The sequence below is a fragment of the Excalfactoria chinensis genome, chromosome 1 (assembly GCF_039878825.1).
Source record: "Excalfactoria chinensis isolate bCotChi1 chromosome 1, bCotChi1.hap2, whole genome shotgun sequence".
Lineage (NCBI taxonomy): Eukaryota > Metazoa > Chordata > Aves > Galliformes > Phasianidae > Excalfactoria > Excalfactoria chinensis.
The window spans coordinates 67,875,774-67,899,501 of NC_092825.1; the positions used below are offsets into that span (position 1 = coordinate 67,875,774).

General features: G+C 36.9%; 1 protein-coding gene across 1 annotated transcript in view; it reads left to right on the forward strand.

Moving 5' to 3' along the window:
- The first annotated feature begins 22,136 nt into the window (after positions 1 to 22,136).
- PPARA (peroxisome proliferator activated receptor alpha) overlaps positions 22,137 to 23,728 on the forward strand; it is a 276,741-nt gene continuing 275,149 nt past the window's right edge. The window contains exon 1 of the mRNA XM_072333930.1: positions 22,137 to 22,192. The gene's annotated coding sequence lies outside the window, so the exon portion shown is untranslated. The remainder of the gene's footprint in view (positions 22,193 to 23,728) is intronic.

Here is a 23,728-nt window from a genome sequence, read left to right on the forward strand (position 1 = left end):
TAGCACAGTGTACACAGCCCATTTACTTATTAAGTACTTAATGAGCACTTATTCAGCTTAGATGCTATTTTGATGATATAGACTCACCTTTTTTTCTTCATCTCATTTGCTATTTCACATTTTAGTTGAAGTGACTTATTCTGTCCTTTTTACACCAGTAATATGATGGTAAGAATTTGTGATGTGCTTTAGACAGGCTGCTTCCAGTTCATTTTGTGGAAGAAAATGTTTTGAGTCTGCTTTGGATGTTGAAGTAAGAGTTTTCTTTCGATCAGGTGAAAGCAAATAGAACTTTACTTCTCCTTCAACTGTTGTAATCAGAGTATCTCCATTGCCAAGGGGGAATAGCTATCCAGTACAATTTCCATAGCAGCAAGTTGAACCAGTAATGATTTTTTTTCAGTGTACTGTGTCTAATTGTAGGAGGTGAAATTCAAAATGCATGAAGAGCATTTCCTCCCCTTTTCTATAGAGCTCTTTGTATAGTTTATTTCTTGAGAAATGTCCAGACTTTTGCTTTATTAAATGTATTGAAGGCTGCGGGCAGTTCTCTCTTACTCTCAGGACACTTTTGAATATTCTGTCAAAAGAATTTTAGCTCGTAATGGACATCTTTTGTCAGTGCTCTGTACTGATCAGGTTTTCTCCTATATATATATATTTATGTTCTACTTTTTTTTTTTTTTTTTTTTTTTTTTTTTAAATAAAAGCATGACTAAGAGAAATGAGAATCTTTTCTTTTGGGAGATTGTCTTTAAAGCAATTGCAGCTGAAATAAGGAGGAGTCTACTTCACTGAGAAAATGTTTTGGGGTTGGTTTTGTTGTTTGTTTTTTTTTAAATTAAGGTTTCCTGTGTAGAGCTGGTAACCTGTAGGAAATACAGGAGATGAACAGGTAAGTCCCACACTCAAGCAGTTCAGAGCCTCTACAAAGATTATTCATGAGGATGCCAATTGAGATGATTAGTTTCAGTGAATCATCTGATGACAGCAAGGATGCAGCTACCAACTGCATGAAAGTTTTTATACAGCTTGTGGATCTCTTCAGATACCCTGGAGACTTGAGGACCATAGTGCCATTAGCTGCTACACATTTTATTCATGGTACGAAGATGTTTCAGTTTGTCAAGGAGTATCAAATGGATATTGGATGTTTTTTTGTGTTTTTGTTGTTGTTGTTGTTGTTTGTTTTTTGTTTGTTGGCTTTTTTGTTTGTTTGTTTTTTGTTTTGCCATTATAAAGTAATTTTGATTGGCAGCTATAATAGCTAATAACTAAAGGTTTCTATTTTATGTTAACCTGCCTGGGAGATAACATTTATTTTCCTTCATGAAAAAGAACTAAGATATTCCTATTTAACTTTGTGCTACAGAATGACTGCAAGTGGTGGTGAGAGATTCTTAGAGGTAACTAGTACAGTAAAAAAATCATTGCATGTGTCTGTATGGTATAGCATCCAAAGAGATCATTCAGTCTGCTTCATCTTAATGTTTTATACTGAAAATAACTCATTAACCTGTAAATATTTCAGGAGTTTGTACAAACTTTTTATAGTCCATGTATTTTTTATGTGTTTATCTAGGGTTTCATTCAGATGTAATATCATTTTAGTATAAACTGTTAACGCTCTTATTGTTTAAAGTCAATACTTAAGAACTGGATTTAGATATGATTTAATTTTACAAGATACAGACCTTTAACAAATATGAAAGTATTCCTTCAGTCTGTATTTTTCACCTGTAAATTGAGTACAAGTTCATTCTCCTCTGGAAGAAAAAAGAGCCATCTTTATTTGGGCTTGGCTTTCTCACAGCGCTTTTTGCATGGGGTTTCAACTCAGTGCTTTTTGACAGCTCAAGCTTGTCATTCCTAAACAAAACATTTTGGTTTAGAGGTTGAATTCAGTCAAATATTAAAACTTTGAGTGAATGTAGACTTCTCATATATTCACCTTCCATGCTGAATTTAAATAGTCCTCTGTTATTTTTAAATGTAGGTAGAGTATTGTTTAACTTTCTGGATGTGATAACTATGAGGTCCAAGTTAAAAATAAACAGATGCCAAAACGTTCGGTAGCAGAGGAAGGAAACAAGCTGTCTATAGCAAATTGGTTCTGTCACTGTCACAAGCACATTGACCAGTCCCTAAATGTTGTCTTTTGTTCTAGTTCATTGACTGTGAACAACTCTAACTTTGGTGCAAGATTTATTGCCACAGATAGCTTTTTTTTTTTTCCACAGTAGACTTTTAGCTTCCTAGATCAGGTTTGAATTACAAATTTCCCAGACTGTTTTAAGATGTGAACTTTCAGCTTCAGAGTTGTATTTAAGTAACTACTTTCAACATATCATTATTTAAAAATACTTCAAGCTTTGTGTAACTTGTGCTAATCTTCAAATAGACTTCAGATATGATTTTGTACAAATAACTCTTCATTGAATATTTACACTTAATATTGTACATAACATTATATTCATGCATTCATAAAATTTTGCTACTAGTAATAGAAAAACAACTTTGTTTTAGTTCTCTAAGCATATTTTCCATGTTTTATTTGTATGGGATTATTTTCCTTTACATGACAGATGGGCATATTGGCTAGAAATTCTTTATTAAGTAGTATACAAAAATATGTGGCAATGTGCAGTGCCAAGATGATAGCTAGTGTTTGGCATAATGCTTCTGACAGTATGCTTCAGAAATATGCAGGCTTAATTATTTTCTTCAGATATCAGTGTTTACCTGGCTAAGCCTAAATGAGGTCGACATAATTTTTTGTCCTTTCTATCACGGAACAAACTAAATGATGAATTGCACACAAGAGCAAAGAGATTGATAGGATGGCATTGAAGGTGTTTGCGTGCCCAAACATTGCAAATGTAGATGCTGATGGGATTTTTTGTCCTTGTTTTTGTGGTTTTTTTAATGCTTTGCTTTGGGACTGGTCAAGTGCCTGAGTCGGATTGCCATCTGGAACATAAGCAAGCAGTGTCCAGATTTCACCATGATGACAGGTATATGGCATATCCTTTGTACTGATAAGAAAAAATATTAGTGCTGAGAAAATTTCATAGTGCTGTACCCATTTTTTTAGAGTATATGTAACATGCCATACTGCTCTTTTTTTCTGAGAAGACCTCTGCAAGTTTACCCAGAGGTTCTCAATGACTTTGGATTGAATGACTTTTTCTATAGTCGCTGCGTTTTTCTGGTTATGTCTGAAGCTATTCATGCTAAGACTTTATCATCTGTCTTCTAAAGTGCATTTACTTAGACAGATAGATGAGAGAATCTAGTGTGTTGTTTTTGAAAAAAAATTATGAAAGTAATTTAGTAAAACTGATTTAGGAAACTAAAAGAAGAAGAAGGTGCCTTTCTAGAGAAAAAGAAGTCTTGTACAAACTTGACTAAGTATAAATATAAAATAGCGGAAGGAAGGTTCTAACATTCAGACTTGTGCACTCTTTTTGACTTTACTGTAGAATTTCTGGCTTGTTCTGCCTTTTTCCCTAATTAATTATGCATTAGCTGTTGATGGGATGGCAATGAAGTATGAGATGTCTCTTTTTTTAGGGCCTCATTTAACAAATTTGTCTCACGCAACTTTATATAATTTTTTTTGTAATATAGGACTTTTGTCTTTTTTTGGATCATTCAGTTCATTTGCTCTGTAAAGAAGAAATAAAAATCTTTTTCATAAACTACATTTTTACTCCTTACCTAGTTGGTACTCTTGCTGATCTTTCAATGAGTATCCATTTCTAAAATTATGCATCTGAACAGCAAACCAAACAAATGTGGTGATCATTCTCAGGTACATATGGAGCCTTTTTCAAACCCTCCTGTTTTGTTCTTCAGTTTTGTACTCATTGAAGATTAAAAAATAAATAAATAAATAAATAAAATTAAAAATACATAAATCAATTGACAATAGTTACCCATCTTTGTTACTGGACTATAATCTCAGTGCTCCACTAAGAGCAATATTAAAAAATACATTGTTTTTCTATATATTTTCTAAGATTTTTCAAGAAAGCCGGTCTGGGGTTGGAAAAGCAGATTTCAGAATCCAACCATCTCAGAATGAGTGTAGCTCTTCACTGTCTCTCTGCAGTCTTCCAGGGAAAATAGACTGAAGTAGTAACAGAAAACCCCAGATTTTTGTCATATATTGTTTTAACCATCTGAAAGCTTTGTGCCTCTCCCTTCAAAGTCAGAGGAAGCAGCGAATCATACCATCTTAAAATCAGTGCCCCCAGTGGAGATAATCAGTTTGCCTCTGGAATGACAGGCTTCAGAAAGAAGTGGAATGAAATTCTTAGAAGAGATGTTCAGTTTTTTTGACTGATGCAGGTAACTGAGGTGAATGCATCTTTGAATGTTTTTAAGTTCAGGATCTCAGTTATGCTTTCACTTCATTGTTTTCATAGAGATTATCATTTTATTAAAGTAATTCTATTTATATTATATAATCTGAAAACAATATCCTGTCATATTTATTCTGTTCTATGTTCTCCTCTTTATTCTCTTATTTTTGCTGTTCCCCTGTTTTATACCTACTCATTTTTTTCCAGCTGAAGGAATAGTAGCAATAGCAAATACAGATTTATTTGGACTCCCAAATTTGCATATGTAAGCTTAGTAGATAAAAACAAATGTTTGGACATATTTCACACACTAAGAGTGCATTCATGATATAATTCATATTGATTGTAGCTTAGTGGTATGTATTAAACCTTGAAATGTGGACAGTTCTATTGTACTGAAAATGTTACTTCAAGCCTTGACTTATTTTCTAGTTACATTCATACCATGGTCTTGCATTAATAGTATTAACTGCTAGCCAGTATGTGGAGTTTCATCATGTGATTATATGATTATATACTGATTCAAATGCCAAAATAAATTGTTACTCTTATCCAAAAGAAGGAAAGAATAATTGTTTACAAAAGTAGAAGAAGTGCCTTCTGGATCTATAAGTAGTGTTATGAAGTCAGTAGTGTTTGATTTACTTGAGTAAATCAGGGAGCATTGTTACCTCCTTTTGTTCTTGTTTTGTGAGCTGTTTGGTACTTTAACTTAGTAACCAAGACATCAACAAGGGTTTAAAATACAACACACATCTGTTTGCAATTGCCTGATTTTGATGGTGGATTTCCTGGAGAGTTATGGTAATATAAAGAATTGTGAGAGGATTAGAAGACTGTTGAAATTTCCAGTTAGCCTTCTCTTAGTGTGCTTTCTTTTGGATTCATGTAATCACCTGCATTAAGTCCAGCTGTTTTTAAAATACTCACAGGAACAGATTTGCTGAGCTATAAGAGTTTTTTTTTGTGATGACTCTAAATGTCAGTAACTCACTTCTTTAGAATAAAATGATCAACGTACAGGAAAACAGGTTAGCTAGCTAGCTACAACATGGAAATGGATTAGCTTTTTTGACTGCAGGATAAATAATGTAACAACAACTTAGAATTATTTACACATTTCAGCAGTATAAACTTGAAGAGAGGTAGCTAATAGATTGTGGGACTGCTTGTTGACCTAATGAACGTATCAGGAGTGTTGACACCTAAGTACCAGTTAACTGATAAGTTGAAGATTATCTGCTTTCTCTCAACCTATGGTCATTTACTCAGCAACCCAGACATCATCTGCTGCTGTTGCTGCTGGATACTGCTTGTCTAGGATAGCTGTGGTTGGTTGTAGCTTTTTGGTTTTGATGCTTTTTTTTTTTTTTTTTTTTTTTTTTGTCTGTTTTATTTTCTTCTTCAAAAGAGACTGGAAGCTGGAAGATATTCCTGGTGGCCTTTTTTTTTTTTTTTTTTCAGGCCATTACTGTTGATTATATCTGTCTGCAAGTACTAGGATAACAGCAATGATAATGATCATATCGCTTATTTGAGGGACTCTCCACTGTATGTAATGGTGATGGTCTCAAAAACAACGGAGAATTTTGTTATGGCCCAAGATAAAATATTAAATAATAATAAAGGGAATAAAAAATACATGCAATTATGAGTGTTGCAAACTTGTCCTTCTATTCCTTTTTCAATACATTTTCCAGGGTCTTCTGCTGGTGTATTCCCACGTTCCTTCCCTCACCACCTGGTCCTCGCTCTTCTATAAAGTTCCCTTTCCTGAGGAACTTTTATTTATTTTCCTGTACATTCATAATTCTCTCCTTGTCTTGTTCCTGTCTCTTTGTTTGCATTCTTTCCCTGTTCATGTGACCTTTAATTCATTCTCTTGTCAAAATTAGCTCCACATTTTTTCCCCCTGTTTAATGAACTCCAAGCCACTTGTTCAGTCCACAAGCCTAAAGCCCACAACCATATATATTACACAGTGATGGCCATTGATGGTTAAGAGTTTGTAATGAGAGGGGAGGGTCAGTTTCTTACATTGGTGAAGAGAATTAGCAAAGTTGAGAAACAGCAACTTGTGTTGGAAGAGAATGTGAGAGAGGCTTCTGATTGTTTACTCAGGCAGAACAGATTACTCAGGTATCACAGATTGTATTCTCAAGGGGCTAGGTAAACACATATGAAAGAATTCAGCAATTAGATACAAAAGTGCTGTCTTGAGATGTAAGTGAATCTAATAGAAGAGAATTCTTAGTTAAATGATAGAGATCTGTAATCACTCTCCCAAAATATGTATTGTTGAAATTGCTGTGCATACTTGATCAGTAAAAAAGTGCAACATGTGCTAACATAACAGCAGTGATGATGCAAAACATATCAGAAAGTAGGTCTCTTACCAGACAAACTCCTGGAAAAGCAATATTTGATTTTAAGTTAAAATAAGTTAAAAATAAAAAAATTCAATATCATCAAATGTTTTTAGGATTTTTTGTTTGTTCGTTTGTTTTTTAATGGCAGAATATTTGTTAAATTATGCTGTAGCACAAGTTTAAAAACTTAACATGAATGAAATTGAAGAGTCTGATTTATATCATGTAAAACATGATGCATACACTTGTCACTAAAGTTTAAAAGATAAAATAACTGATGGCATAAAGCAAAGGTTGTGTTGGTAATTTCAGCAAGTGAATTAGCTATTTTGCATTGTAACTTAAAACTTCCTAACATGCTTGCCCCATCATAAGCATAAATAGGGTAATAGGCATCATTCTCAAGGAGCACTTCAGCCTTTAATGCAATCTTCCAGATGACCAGAATTTTTAAAAACAAATATACTTATTTTTGGTGGGAAAGTATGATGTTATACATGCAGTTTAGGAAACAGTCTCTGGTGCTTAGGAACTTCCAGATAAGAGTATTTCTTTTTGCCATTAGTATTAGGATGTGTTGTAAGTGCTGTGTGTAATGTCTACCAGATATAGGGTGGCCACCTTTCTGAAAGTGCTTCTTCTTGCCATAAAGTCATGTCATAGAATCTGTTCGTAATGTTTTATATTCAGTTTACCTGCCTTTTATATCATCATATTGCACTGACTGAATGACTTCCATTAGCATCTTTTGAGAATTTGCTTCAAGGTTTTTCCAGTGTCATTTGTTCAGTATATATTGTAGCCCTCCATTAAATGTCTGTATGAAGGTAAGTTTCTCATCTGGGGCTTTAGTAAATAGACCCCTTGAACTGCATTTTAAACAACTTAGAGAATTTTGGTGGAGTTTGGAGGAGCTTCATATGATGAGTTTGTGAAGACTGAGAGAAAATCTGTTTACCACTTTGATGAAGGTAGAGTTGACTGGCTTCTTCCTGTTCCTCATTTTCATTGTAATCTCCTCTCTGAAATAAGAAACTACACATAGGCCCTCTGAACTGAATGACTCTTGCCAGTCCATTGGGATAAATTTTACAGTGAACAAAGAAATGAAATAGTGCTGGCATTTTCAAATAACAAAGTTGGATTAATGATACTTAAGACTTGATATTGATAAATACTCCTGCCTTCAACCTGGAGTGCTGGAGGACAGCACTGCATGCACCAAGATGTGTAATTTTTCTTTGTCTTTTAAGCTCCTCTCTTTGATAAGACCTTCACAACTTGTGACGGAAGGTGGGTTGTGAGAAAGTGATGGGGAAGGACTGTAATGCTAATCCACAGCAGAGGCCTGTTTTTTTTTTAGTAGAATCCCTCTGAGAGCTTGGCCCAGCTTGATGCAGCCACAATACATGCTGCTGTGCAGTGCTACAGCCTCTCTCCAACTTCTTCCCACCTGTGTTTTCATGTGGACTTAAGGAATGGTAATAGTGCCTACTGTAGACATTATATATGTGTAATTGCAGGGAAGAGCTTGCAGAAAGCCATTTTCCTGTGTCTTACTCTCAGTGGATGTGTTGTGAGCATTTTATACTTCAAAGGGGAATTTCAGGTTTCTTAGTTAATCAGATCAACTCTTGTCTCTCTTTACATTAGTGAGACTTTAGTTGCAAAACCTCTTGGGAATCTGTGCTTCATGGAGTATTGTATTAAAAGTGCCTCCTTCAAACACAAATTATCTTGTAGTAAGACAGCAGCAGTGGAAGGAGGGAACTAGAAAACAGATTTGTGGGTGTGTTGTGGTTTAACTCGGCAGGCATCTAAACACCACACAGTTGTTCACTCACTCAACAGTACCACTGAGAGAATCAGGAAAAGAAAACACAAGAAAGTAGAACTTGTAGATTGAGATAAAAGCTATTTAGTAAGACAGATAAGGAAGAGAAAAGGAGAATAACAATAATAAGTAGTAAGAAAAATGTAATACATACCTTCAAAACGTGATGCAAAATGCAATTACTTGCCACCAGCCAACTGATGCCCAGCAAGTCACTGAGCAACAGCTGGCTCCCTGCCAACTCCTCACAGCCTGGAAGGCCAACTGTATCTGGGCTGCATCAAAGAAGAAGTGGCCAGCAGGGAGAGAGAGGTGATTGTCCCATCTGGTCTGCCCTTGTGAGGCCTGACCTGCAGTTCTGTGTCCAGGCCTGGTGCTCCAAAGATATGGAGCAGTTGTAGCAGGTCCAGAGGAAGGCCATAATGATGATTAGAGTATTGGAGCACCTCTCCTACAAAGAAGGATTGAGGGCTTGTTCAGATTGGAGAAGAGAAAGCTCCAGGGCGATCTCAGCATATCCTTCCAACACTTAAAAGAAGCTTACAAGCATGACAGAGACCAACTTTTGACATGGGCAGTTAGTGATGGGACAAGGGGGAGTGGTTTTAAACTAAAAGAAGGGAGATTAATGTAGACAAGTGGTGAGGCATTTGAGTAGGTTGCCCAGAGCAGCAGTGGATGCTCCATCCCTGGGAACATGCGTGGCCAGGATGGATGAGGCTCTGTGCAGCCTGAACTAGTCAGTGGTTGGCAACCCTGCCCAAAGCACAGGGGATGGAGCTAGATGATCTTTGAGGTTTCTTTCAATCCAAGCTATTCTGTAAATAATATTTCTCACTAATGATTTGTTCCCGTTAGTAAATAAAATACAATTTTGGAGCATGCATCTTTTTTTGATAGTATTTGTTCTTACATTCTTCATTATTTGCATACTTTGCTTAAGCAGGTCAGCACTAGTGGTAATGGTCGATTGGAAAAGAAAGCAAAACCACCTCTTTTGGCATTGGCTTTTAACTCTTAAAGAAATAAATGATGTGTATTTTGCTATACTTTTCCTTCCTGCCTGCTTTTTCAGTCAGACTGTGACTGAATTAACTGTAGGAAAAAATGCTGCAATGACCACATTAAAGCACAGTATTCCTGGATAACTACAGAGCAATTCCAGATCTGACACATGCTGCAATGAAAAGGATGCTAAGGATGGAGCCTGCTATGTATGCCATGCTGTCTGCCTCTCTGGTAACAATTCCTATCTGCAGCAACCCAGACTATCAGGAGCTGTCATATCTGAGCATCAGCCTCACAAGTTTGTGCATTTGGTTTTGTGCTCATTTCAGCTACCAGAGAGCCAGAATGTAAGATGAAAAGATCTTGGAGCTTGTTCTCAATTGTGAAACTTCTCATCTGACTCTGGAGTTACAGAGTTAGAAAGCCATATCTCTATTTTGGTAATTCTTTTCCCACACTTTGGTGTAGGAGCTATTGAGAGCTCTGATCATAATGCTGTTACTGACTTTTCTTTCCTGCCCTCTTGTACCCATTGTAGAACCATCCAGACTGGTAGAATTAGACTTATTTTCACATTTAGCTGAAATTATTGTAAATGAACATTTTTCTTAGTCAAAGCGTAATAATGATAATAACAATCAGTTACTCTCAGAAATGTCTCTGAAACAGTGAGTGGGATTCAGGTGTCTACATATAAGCACCTGATGATGTTTTTCTTCTGGCCTTTGGTATGAAACACCTAGAAGGGGCTGGCAGACATGAAATGCTCTTAAAGGAGAACTGGCAGGACACCTTGCTTTTTTTTAAAATGGCAGTAGACACCTATATTTTGGCACCTGAATCATGCTTCACTCATCACTCTGCCAGCTTCACATTCTTCTTTCTAACTCTTTTAGAAATTAACCCGCAAACCTTTGTGAATGCTTGAAACACTGCCAAGCAAGGCCTTTGAGCACACGGCATACTTGACTTCTCTGCATCAGTAATGCTCCCAGTGTCACATGCAGCCTAACATGGACTCATTGTCAGTTTGGTAGCCAGATGTCCAGGTCAATACTTCAGTGCAATTGCTATCCCTTTTTCATCCAACTATTATTTTTCCTTGCTATTATCTGTATCCCATTTTTATAAAATTAAGGGTAACTGCTCTAGAGCTGGTCTTAAACCCAGGCTCCCATCTTTCTCTACTAAGCTAGCAAGTCTTGTACACTAAAAGTTAGCTAATTGATACAGGGTAGATGGCATCTGTGCCTCAGGCCTGTCCCAGTGTAAGTCCTTTCTCCTGTTGCAGCACCAGGCATATCAGTTGGGCCCCCATCATTCCTCAGAGCAGAATTTATGTACTAGCTGATGTGCTCCTTTTAGGAGGTGTAGCCAGAAACTTGTGTAAGTAGTATGTTTAAAAATATGCTCACAGAAGATAAGGGCAGCTTACAAACTGTATACTGAGTCAAGTAGCATTTAAATACAAACTAAAGCAATAGGCCATAAAAGAGATCTTGAAAAACTCTAGTCAAGAGACATGATCAGATTTTTAATTGCAAGTCTATACATTCAATTTAAAAATTCACAAGTTATGTATTTATGTTGATTGAAATGGAGTATCACAAATAAATAAAAAAATGATGGCCTTTTCAGCAATTTTGAAACCTATTCTCAAATTCCTTTATCAAAAGGAAAGCATGGCTTCATATTTTTTGCTGTGCACAGAACTGTGTTCAGTCGATGTATCAAAATGCATAATCTTATTTGCCATAACTTGAGTTGTCACTGCACTGCACAATTTGCCCTGGTTTCAGCCCAGATAGGGCTCATAATGCACTAATGTTTGGTTGGTGCTGAGGGTCTGGGCCGATCTGGGAAGAGCTGCTGCTATGATGGGGTGAGGCAGGGGGCAGTCCCCATCATGAGCTGGGCCAGGCTGCATGTGGTCCATTGGCTTTGTGTTGGTCATACCTGAGTGTAACATACTGTAAAGCCCAGTCCAAGAATTATTATTAATGATTTGGAATGGGGAAGATCTTAATCTGTTTGTAAGGCTGAATTAGCTTCTAAGTTGTAGAAGGAAGAGCTGGATAAATTAGGGGCTGTTGGTTCAGTATACTCGGACTGCAGAGTTTAGAAACAGTGTGGAGATGTTTGTTCTCTTAAGGTGAGAAGAAGTAGTGAAAATTTCTCTAGGACATGACTGGCTTTATGTCTCATCTTAGAGGGGAACCCCATTTACCAGGGCTTACATACAATAGCTGTGAATATTAACTTTTTAAAATATAATGGTTTTGAAAAGCTGAACATCTGCCCTAAAGATCTAGAGAGGCTTCAAGGACCTAGAAAAGAAAAACAAAAATCTCAGTATATCTCTGCAATATTGTTTTTACTTATGCAAGCATGATCATTAATGTAGTATGGCATTAGAAGCTTTTGTTTTCTCTGTGATAATAATGCTTTCTTTTTATTACTAGAAATCTTAATTGATTAGATTGAGGTTGTGAAGTTGAAAGTAAGCAAGATAACTACCTTCTTTTAAACAGCCATTAAAGTTAAGCAAACAGTAGTTATAATCTATTTAAAAATCCTTATTCATTATTAGTATTGTTAAATAGTTATATACAGCATTAAATTCAGGACTGGCTTTTATTTGGTACTAAAAACCAGCATTTCATTTTCTTGAGAATTTCAGAGACTGATCTGTCATTGGAAAAACAGTGTGACTATGCATGCACTGAGATGAGATGTTCAAGTATAGTGACCTATTTGTGAGAAAGCAGTGGTAGCTCAGGCAAATATGTGGCACCAAGGAGAACTTCAGACTCAAGCCAATTTATTTCATGTCACATATCCTGATAGAGCAGAATTATAGTTGACTAATACTTCTGTCACTCAGCTAAACACAACAGTCATTTATTCCAAGTTACGTTGAACAGTTCTATTTTATAGTAGTTATGAAGGAAATGAAGATTGAAAATCTTTGCTATTCATTTTTTATTTTGAGGTGATATGCATATTGAGACTGAAGAATTGTATTGGTGGCTAATATACAGATGTTAGCAAAGATGATAGTAAATGTACAAAGGTTATAAGCAAAATAGAAATACACCAGTGGTGATGCCTTAGCTGAGGAAGCTGGAGAAGTCTTCACTGACAAACAGTCTCCAAGAGATGCTGCCTCAGTGGGGGTCAGCCCTTAAATGAGGTCTCAGATGAGGTGGAGTTGAGCTCCACCCCTTCCAGGAGCACAGCTACATTACTCTCACCTGTGCTCCCGCAGCTGACCCCATACTTGCCTCAGATGATTAATCAGAGGTTCAGGCTGTGATTACCAATCTCCCATACAAGAATAAATGTCAGCCTTCTAATATTTCATTCTTATTTGAGGGGTTTGAATTATTATTGTTTCTAGATCATTTATGATAGCTATCTGTGGATTCCTACCCATGTTGTCCATCCCTAAATGCAGTATTTCTATTGGGAGATTTTACACAAGTATTTCTAACCTGTTAAATTCTAAATAGTGCCTGAGTTGCTAATGGAAAATTTCTTAGCTGTATACTATTTGTTGTGTATAAACTGATACAACTCAAGATTTATATTTTACTTCAGAGAAAAACAAAACATGCTATGATTAAATAGCAAAGCATTAAAGCTGCAAGTAAAATAGATGTAGAGATTTAGTTGAACATTAAAAACTGGAATTTCAGAGCTAGAGTTTGATTTAGGAGAAACTAATGTGACAGAAGTAGAGCATGTTTAATACATCTAGTACCGCACAACTACTACATAACTAAATTAGGTATTTTATATCCTGTCTTCGTGTAATTCACATGCCTGCTGTGCATTTTGTTGCAAATTGTTTGTGTATATTCACTTTGTCTGTTTTATTTTTTTCCCTGATTTGGAAGAGTATCCTTCTGTTCTTCAATCTAACTCAACTTACATGTAAACACTAAACACAGAACTCAGAAAGACAGATGTAATGGTATTCCTGGTGATCTAATAGACAGTACAGCTATCAAACACTGTTGCCCAAAGCAAACTTTGGAACTAAGTCTGCTAATGAGGATAAGAGCTGAAATAGTAGTGGGTGCCTATTTGCATCTTTAGTTACCCAGGTGGAATCATAGAATCACAGAATGGTTTGGGCTGAAAGATCATTTAGTTACAACCCTCCTGCTATAGGCAGGGACACCTCCCTCTAGACCAGGTTGCTCAAAGCCCCATCCAGCCTGGCCTTGAATGCTTCCATGGAGGGAGCATCCACAACCTCACTGAGCAACCTGTTCCAGCATCTCACCACCCTCACAGTAAATAATTTCTTCTAATATCTAGTCTAAATCTTCCCTCTTCCAGTTTAAAGCCATTTCCCCTTGTCCTGTCACTACATGCCTTTCTAAAAAGTCCCTTTGCTTCTTTCCTATAGGCCCCCTTCAGATGCTGGAAGGCCACTTTAAGGTCCCTCCACAGCCTTCTCCTCTCCTCTCCCTCTTTTCTCCCTCTCCTCTCCCTCTCCTCTCCTCATCGACCTTCTGGTCACATGTCTCTTGATGCAACTCAGGATAGAGTTGGCCTTTTGGGCTGCAAGCACACACTGCCATGTCATGTTGAGGTTTTCACACTCCCAAATCCTTCTCCTCAGGGCTACTCCCAGGCCATTCTCTGCCCATCCTGTACCTGTGCTTGAAATTGCCCTGACCCAGGTTCAGAACCTTACGCTTGGCCTTGTTGAACTTCATGAAGCTGGCATGGGCCCACCTCTCTTGTCTTTTCAGGCCCCTTCGAATAGCATCCCTTCCGTCTAGCATGTCAATTGCACCACTCAGCTTGGTGTTATCTGCAATCTTGCTGAGGGTGCAGTAGATCCCATTGTCAGTGTTGCCTACAGAGACATTAAATAACTCTGATCCGAGCACTGATCCCTGAGGAATGCCACTTGTCACCAGTCTCTACTTGGACACTGAGCTGTTGACCACAACTCTCTAAGTGCAACCATCCAGCCAACTCCTTATCCAATGAATGGTCCAACTGTCAAATCCATTTTTCTCCAATTTGGTGATCAAATCTAATAATCAAATGATGATTAGACTGCAAATATTTTAATATCTATATGAAATTAATTGTTTATTTAAGGAGAAATTAAAACAAAATCTGCTTCTTTCAGATATAGAAAGATAAATCGAGTAGTATTCTTTTAAAGGTAAGATACATCTCTGAATAATTCAAGTGTAATTAATCTATCTAGGAAAGGAATATGATCAGTTGTTTTATCTGAGGAAATATTTTCTTTTCCTCTCTAGTCTGGAAGCCTTTACTCAAAGAAAGAAATTATTTTGATGATGCTACTTTAAGTTTTCTACATTAAATTTATCTACATATCTGAATATGTTCATCAGGTATAGTATATACATACGTTCATTTCTTTCTGTATGTTCGTAGATAAAGAAAGAATTTTTTTACAATAAAAAGGAGTTGGTGTAAGTTTAGATGGCTTTATGGAAGAACTGATTGTTATTTTAATTATAGCAGCTGTGTTGTAAGTTACAATAGCCAATTAGGGCATATTCTGTTTCAGAGTTACATGCGTGTTTCTGCATTTTAAGAGGTGCTTCTGCACCCAAATGGCTTGGTTACAACTGGGAATAAAAAACTATCTTCGGGATTTTTAGAAACTGCTTTAAAATACAGATATGTTAATAAGTGTGTCAAAGCAGTCTGTAGTTGAAATAAATATGAAGACATTTAGCTTTGTAAAGACCAAATGGAACTGTTAAATAGAAAAGATACAGGCTATTGCCTTCTTATACACAGATAGAAAATGATTTCTTAAAGTTTCGTAGATTCAGAAACCTTTTGCATTTGACATCTTCAGTGTACCTGCAACATTAGAAGTGGGATGTATTCCTGCCCACCGGGCTCTGGCTTTGAAACAGGAGATGACAAATCATTTCCTTAAACCAACTAGTTAGTGCAGCCTAGGAAACAACTTGAAAAGTGTATGCAAGAAGTACGATCTGGAGATGGTAGTTCCCAAGCTTTGATGGGATGGGAGGTGGGTTAAGCAGAATTTGATGAGAAGCCTTTAGATGGTTCTGAAACACAGAAATAAATGGCATCAAGAGAAAGTAGGAACTGTGGTGAAAATATAAGAAGTGACCTCTTCTTTTCCATAGAGAATTTGAAGTAGGCTTCAAATTTGTACATCATTTGATTCATCTAATGTGGTACCCTTTAACAGTAGTTAGCCTGTTAGAAAAGATACCTAGAAACAGAAAATGGATATACAGTTTGCAGAGAAACGCCTACCTGAAAATGTAAAGAAAATGATTATTTATGTATCTTGGTTTCAGCTGAAACAGCATTAATTGCACATTGATGCTGGGTTGTTGCTGAGTGATGGCGTGTAGTTGCTGCCGTTGTGACTGTGCGGGGCAGGGGAGAAGCAGATCTGGGACAGGGCCTGCATGAGGCTGGGGGTATCTGAACCCTGTGGCACCATGTGGATGGCACTGAGACTGCAGGGAGGTGTCAGGGGATGGCTGCAGGACGTCAGTAGGCAGGGGGTGAGTGATTGCACTGTCGCTGTGTATATTATAGTTACAGTTTTGTTTCATGTTTCCTCTTCTGTCTCAGTAAATTGTTTCTATCATCTCAACCCAGAAGTTCTGTTTTGTTTCCAGTTCTCTCCCTTCTGCAGGTCTAAATCAGATTTCAAATCTCAGTGCAAAAAGACTATGGATAGGAATAGATTATACTCAGGTTGTGCTGCCAAACATGATGTCATCAGAGTTGGAGCTGGCATTGGAAGAGGAAGGCAACATTGCCCTTATAGGCTGCAGTGCTGAGGTGTGGGACAAGTTTCTACTTAGGAGTGCTGAGCATCAGTTTATCACCACGTCTGAGCTGGGATCTGGCTTCTAATAGGCTGCACCAGCCTGATTGTGGGATAGCGGAGATTAGTGGCTCACATCTGTTGTTCTATTGCTCTGTTTCAGCCTTTGTGCCTTGCAGAAATAGCAGGTTGCAGCCAAGCAGGAGCAAGTTCCTACAGGGCAGAGTGAGCCCTCTGAATATGTTTGTCTAATCACTCATGCCATTTATTTGAAGCTGTTAGCTTCTTCACAGGTATTGACACTGAGAGAAGTTTTCTCCTTTTTTTTAGTTTTCACTCTCAGCATTTCACAGTTGGTTCAGCTTTGGCTACTCCAGGGCCTCTGAAGAAGTCACTTGGGCCTGACAGTGGTCCTGCTACAAACCTCTGAGTTCACTTTTCCCTTCTGATTCATGCAGAATGAATTTGACCTGCTACAGTCCACCTCTAGGTCTGTGTTTGAGTTGCCTTTTTAGGTCTCACTGGAAAGAGGGAAATAGGTCTTAAAATAAAAATTCCAAGGAGGATGTGTCAGAATCAAGACCAGAGTGAGCCCTGGTAAAAATGACTGAAGCTCCATTGATTTCAGTGAGAAAGTGCTTCACCTGGGTTGATCTCCTCTGTTCTTTGCTATGATGTTAGTCATATTTCCTATAATTATTCTTTCTCCCCAGAGAGGGTTTTTTTTCTATACATATACATGTGCGCACATAAACAAAATTAAGATGGATATCTTAAATATCAGGTGACAGTGTCTATCCGCCTAGTTCAAGATGTAACCACTTAGAGCAGCGATTAAAGGTCAGTGTTTAGAAAGAGTATTACCTGACAGTAACAAAACTGTTTTGGGAGATTTACAGGGTGATGGCTGGTGGGTGACAGATCAGTGCAGGGTTGATAGATTATTTTTAAATAGCTGCTTGTCTCTGCACGTGTATCCTAAAGGAGAATTAAAGAATTTCCTTTGCAGATGAAGGGGGAGGAAAAAAAGAAAAAATATTGTAACATCTAGAGAATTCTCAGCAGCAAGAATTTCAAACCTGTCAGTTGTTATCATGTTTGGAGATTTAATAAGTAATCCAGGAAATAAAATCCACTGAGCAAGAAAACAGTGATATCAAGTAAAGAATGTCCAGCTTGAACTTTTAGAACTTTCACTGCCCTGCTTTTCTTTTAAAAACCCATTTTTTTCACATGATGACAGAGCTTTAATATTGTTAAAAAGCATTTTTTCTTCCTCCAGTTGCAAAGCTTGGTTTGTGGAAGCCATAGAAAGTAGGGTTGAAAGAGACACCCAGATGTTATGGCAACTGCTCCTTTTTCCTAGAGAAGGGATAAAAAGTGCTTACTTCATTCCCAAAAGAATTCTGTCTAACCTATTCATAAAAACCTCTGAGTAAGATCTCACAGTCTCCCTAGGCAATTCTCAGCAGTGATTCCTGTATTTATCCTTAATTTTAACTCTCCCTGCCCCTCTAGAGTCCCCTAAATCTCCTACATAATTTATTGTGATGATTTGGGATGCAGTGCTATTTGCTCTTAGAAAACTGTGTGAGCAACCTGGCCGCTAGATAATTGTTCAGTTCCTTTGGCAATCTCATACTTCAATTCTACAATAATAAATTCTTGCCAGTTCTTCATGATTTTCGTGTTTGCCTTCCTTGGTGTTTCTCCTGAATCTGCAGTTAGTAAGCCACAGATGTTCACCTGTATTTATGAAGGAAAAAGAAATTAAGGTGTCCATCACATTGTGCCCTCTTACCTCAGCTGGAGGAATAATGCTTGCATGGGCTTAAAAAAGAGAAGACAAAGGAATTAGCAGCCACTTTTTAAAGCTTGCTTTTAAAATGCTTGTGCCACATATCATTAGAGGTTTTGATCCTCCAGTTATGTGATGATCTTCCCCAGCTTCTGTACAAGCACAGAAGTCAACCCAGAGAATAGAATTCCAAATGTCTGAAATCTATAACCAAAAAAATATGTTTCTGCTTCTTGCAGAATCCTCATTGAGAACTATGTTGTTCTGAACATAGTTCTTATGAACATGTTCTTATGAACAACTATGTTGTTCATAAATGCTGTTTTCTGAAACCATGGGAAATGGTGTTTGCAATCATAGCATCATCAAACCGTACTAAGGAGTGTAGCACCCACCTAGAAGGAATTAAAGGGATTTAGAAAGTTTGGTAGTCAGAAAACTGTACTCCCACAAAAAAAAAAAAAAGAAAATACTGTGAATTGTTTGGATGTGGTAGATTATCCAAGTCCTTCAAACTCAATCTCAGGAGGAATATGGAAGGCTGTTCCCTGCTTTGTCACATTGTCATTTGTTTTTAAATGTGAGTATTTCTTCATTTTCAGGCATTTTTCACACAAACATACTTCTTCGTGGCATAAAATAACCTCATATACATGCAAGGGTATCAATACTAAACTGTAAGAATCTGTGACTTAAAAGTAACGTTCAGGAATTCTTAGATCTGCATTAAAGTGGACTTGCTTGTTTCAGAGGAGTTTTGCAAAGTTCTTCAAAGATGCTGTTGAATAAGGGGTTGTGGGGAGAGAATTCCCAACTGTCCCTCAGTTTGTATACTATTAACACATAACAGATGTCTCTTTTATAGGACAGATTATGAGTTGTGACTGAATGAATTTTATTACAAAACTGGAACTTCTCAAGTTATTGAAATACTAAAAGCTCTAGCTATTTTGTCTGCCTATCATTTTTAGATTGTCACAATTCTCAAAATAGTTAATTTTGTCCTCCCTCTGCCCCAAACCAAAATACATCTGGTGTTTGTTGGCTTTCTGCAAATGACGGCTGGACTTAGTGGCTTTGACCCTGTTTCATTGTGATTAAGCTTGTTAGGATTTTATGTTTTTAGTATCTGTTTTACGACATTTTCATTACTGTGTATTTTATTAAGGTTCAAGTGGCTAGTATTTTTATGGTCGCATCTGGTCTGTGTAAACCATGCTCCAGTTTAAAAAGCTACTTCTCTCAGTACTGGACATGAGGAAATTTTGAAGTAAAGTGGGACACATATCTGTCAATTATATCAATTATATGGTGGTACCTAGAAAACTCCTCCTGGTCTGCCTACCTAAATGCATGGCTAAGCATACATGTCTGTGTTCATGTCTGTGTTTGTTTATTCTTGCATAATTCTTGTTTCTACATTTCAGTATTTTGACGTGTTCTCCATGAAAATAAGAATTTTTATTATGGAAAGGTTGCTTAGAATGTCTTCAAGCTAAATTTTAGCAGATATATATGGAATATGTTATTGGAATCATGTAGTTTTTTAGGAAGAGAATAAAGGAAATTCTATCTATATCACTAAAGCCAAGGAATCTCGTGTTTAGTTTCCTATAAAGATGATATTTTTTCTCACAGTAATCACTGAATTTAGATCACCTTGGGATTAAAGTGGCTGTGTGTACTGCAGTAGTTCTAATGCACCAGGATGACAGTTTTCAGGAGTGCACAAATGTTCAGTAAGATGGAACAGTCAGTGTTCTCTCTTCAGATTCCTTTCTCTGAAATCCAGTAACATACCTGTGTGGATGTAACAAACGTATCTGTTACATGTTCAGAGGTACGTTCCTCTTTAACTGCTGTATCTGAACTTTACTTCCTCTGCTTGGCTCTACTCCAGCTCCTGTACATGAAAAAAAAATGGACATTTCTACATCAACTTTTCAAAGAGCAGATTGTTCAAATCTTGCTGCTGTTGAAGTTCTCTTGAAAATTATTTTTGTAGCTCCTGTTGTTGAGGTACCTCGAAGCTCCACCAAAATTATGACTTCGTTATCTTATAGATTTTCCTTTTGCTTTTCCAGTATGAAGTGCCTGTCCTTAGCCATCAGTTGTTCCTACTTTCTCTGAGATAAATTTTGCTATTGTCTTTAGCAAGGGTATTTCAGTATGCCCTACATATGTAAACATGCATACGTGAGCATAGATATTTTTGTGCATGCAGGTTTTGTAGGAAGTAGGATTGTACTGAAATGTTTATTGATGCTGACAGATAAATTGCTCGTGTAGTTTTCCAGCTTATAGTTTCAGATTAGTCAGAGCACTAGAGATAACAGAGATGGTCTTTACCAGCAAGATTTCTATCAGCCTAGTGACTCATAAGGCCTTTTGCCTTTCGAAGGCCCTTTGCTGGGCAGCCTTCTGACTTCTTAGTGAAACGTGTCCAGTACTGAGGCAGCAGACATGTCTCAGTGCAGTCATGCTCAAGCAGCTTTGGGAGAAAATCACAGTATGTGTTCTGTTTGGAGTAAAGCTGTATCAGTGCAATGTGTTATGGTCTACTCTACTAGGGATCCTTCAGTTCTCTTGCATGTGAAGGTAAAAATTCAGTAACAAAAGCTTTTGTGGATTTTAGCTGGGGAAAATTATAGCCAAAGTAATACCTCACTGTGGCCCACACAGAGTACTTAATTTCTCTTAGCTAAATTATTGTGATGAAGAAAGAGCTTGTCAGGTGCCTTGAAAATGATAGAAAATCTTCAAGCACGGTGTGGCTGTTCAGTTCTGTGCATTTGTAGTTTGAGAACTTTGCACAGCTTGGGTCTTGTTGCCGTAGAGTGGTACCTGAAAATGAAAGAACAGAACTACAGCTCAGTAAAGACACACAGGCTCCTTGCAGAGATCTGTCAGTGTAGTCCTTGGGACAGTGCTGCATATATTGAACTCCTAGCTACTGGCTAGGAAAGAGTGCCTTGCTTTCTGTAGTAAGATATAAATGTTTCTCCATATACAAAGAGACAAAAGCTGCCTTCATTAAGGAGTGTTTTTTTTTTGTGTGTGTTGTCTGTGTATAGTTGTCCTTGTAACTTCTAGAAAACCAACAATACTGCCTCCTATCACTACTCAGCTAAGTACAGCTGTAGTCCAGGGTCTCATCCTCATACCTTTTCAGTGTAATAATGCTGAATTTTTCTCATTAGAAAGTGTTGTGCTCTACAAGTAGTGTTCCAAAGTGTTTTGCCATCGTAAAAGCATTTTTACTTTGTTTGTTTGTTTTTGTTGTTGTTGTTGTTTTTTCATTGCTCAGGCATAAATATGATGTTTTTAATGTAGTAGATTATAACACACTTTACTTTCTTAAAGTGGAATCTTAATTAAAAACTAGTTAGCTTAAAAGTATGCTGCACAAGTTATTAAGCTTATTTTTCTGGAGTTACATTGAATATTGAAGATAACATTAAAGATAACATCTTACTGCTTGTGTGAATTTTATCTGAAAATGCACAAAACCCCACAAGGAAGTGGTTTCATAGAAACTTCAAGGTAGAATACTGCACTTGATGAGAACAGCTACGGCATACATAGAGTTCTACTAGTGCTTAAAAATATGTTTGCAGTCTTGATGTGAAAAAGAGGGACTTTTTTTAGCTGTGAGTATTAGATATTTCATGCACAGCATTTTAGAAGCATACTTTTTGAGAGCCAAGAAAGTCTTGTCCATCCTTAAATACAGTCGCTTAATGTTGAAAATGTCAGAGTTGGAAGTTTAGCAGCGGTTGATCGTTTGGCCAAGAAACATGGAAAATAAGGGTCATATCGTAACAGCGTTAAGTACAGCAGGAGAGTATCAAACCGCCTGCTGCCATGTAGAAAAAGGGTGCTTCCAGCAGATGGCAGCAGAATGGAAAAATAAGCACATCGAGATGAGATAGCGGACAAAAGAACTGAGATTTCTAGCAGCTTAGTTTCACTAGCTGTTTTTGACTATGCAAGGTAAGTTCAAGTTTAATTGGAAAGGGGAAATGTCCAAGGCATGCTGACTTTTGATATATAACATTGGAGTGGAAAGGGCTCTAACCACTCACTTCTGATTTCTGACAGAAGTTTTAAAACGAAAACTTATTTTAAATATATTTGCACCAGTGTTTGTCTATGAAACTTCTGACGTATCACTAGTTGTATTATGTGAAGAATGACTAATTCTGATGTTCTGCTGCACAAATTCATTATAGCAGAAGGAACTGGAGAAGTATTAATTGTAACTGGGGCTGTCAACTTATGCCCAGTTAGAAAAGAAAGTCTCTAAGCTCTAAGTTGTTTCTCTCTCATGTTTCTTACTCAGTGTTTCTCTTCTTACTTAGATCGCCCAGTGTGAGAAGCTGCAAATATCTTATACACTGTGAATGTGTTTGATATTGCTTTTTCTTTGGTGCTGTGTGTGGGGGTGTGTGTGTATTCCCAGAAGAGAAACAAGGAGGAGTGAATGAGGTTTAATTTTCATCTTTATCTTAAAATCTGCTTTACTACCATCTGCACTTTAGAGAGAATATGCAATTCTGTCATTCTTCTGCACACTTTATAGTTTTCTACTATGATGTCTTTTTATTTTTCCTTTTTTTTTTTTTTTTTTTTTTTTTTTTTTTTTTTTTGTATTGAAGAAAGTGCAGGATTGAAACCATAGGTATGTGCCTTTTAATGCTGTGTATATACAGTTATTTATGCTACGTTTCTGATTTAGATTATTGTCAGGCGTGTCGGTTCAAAGTTGCATTTTTAAAAAGGATTTTTTAAATAGGCAGATGATGAGATGAGAAAGATGAGGGAGAGATGTGATTACTTCTATTTGTCTTTTTTAATTTCTCCTTTTTTTTTTTTTCAATTTGACATTTTTTACTGTATTGTTTTAAGACGAGATAATATACACTTAATATTAATAATAATAATAATAAAATAAAAACACTATAACTTTGACAAATATAAATTGAAGTCTTGTTTTAAAACTCCAAGTCTGCATTGCATAACCTTCAAATACTTAGCTGATGAATCTTCTGCAAAGAAAACAGAGTGGAGAATTTATATCTATCTACCTGTGTATCTATTTGCATCTGTATATCCGTGCAAGTTGCTCATGGATATCTTGTCTGACATGGCACAAGCTTATGCCCAGTTGAAGTTCTTCTTACGGAGAGTTCTCTTTTTGGGGTTTTATATATTATGATATATTTGTGGTGTAAATAGCTTGGGACAGATAGCTTACTTTTTTCATAATATGTGCAAAGAAATGTGATATTTTAACAGTTCCATTGACCACGCCACTATGTTTCTAAAGAGTTTCAACTGCTGGATTTCCTTTTTGCCAGATCAAATGAAACAGAACATTTTTTTTTTCCCCAACTTCATTCAGTTCTAACAGTGTGCATTGAAGTAGATTGTTTTTAATGGACTTCAGGGTAATTTTAAACAAACAATTATCCAACGTTTCAGACAGATTCTGTTGTTTAAGGCACTGTTAAAAAGGAATATCACTTG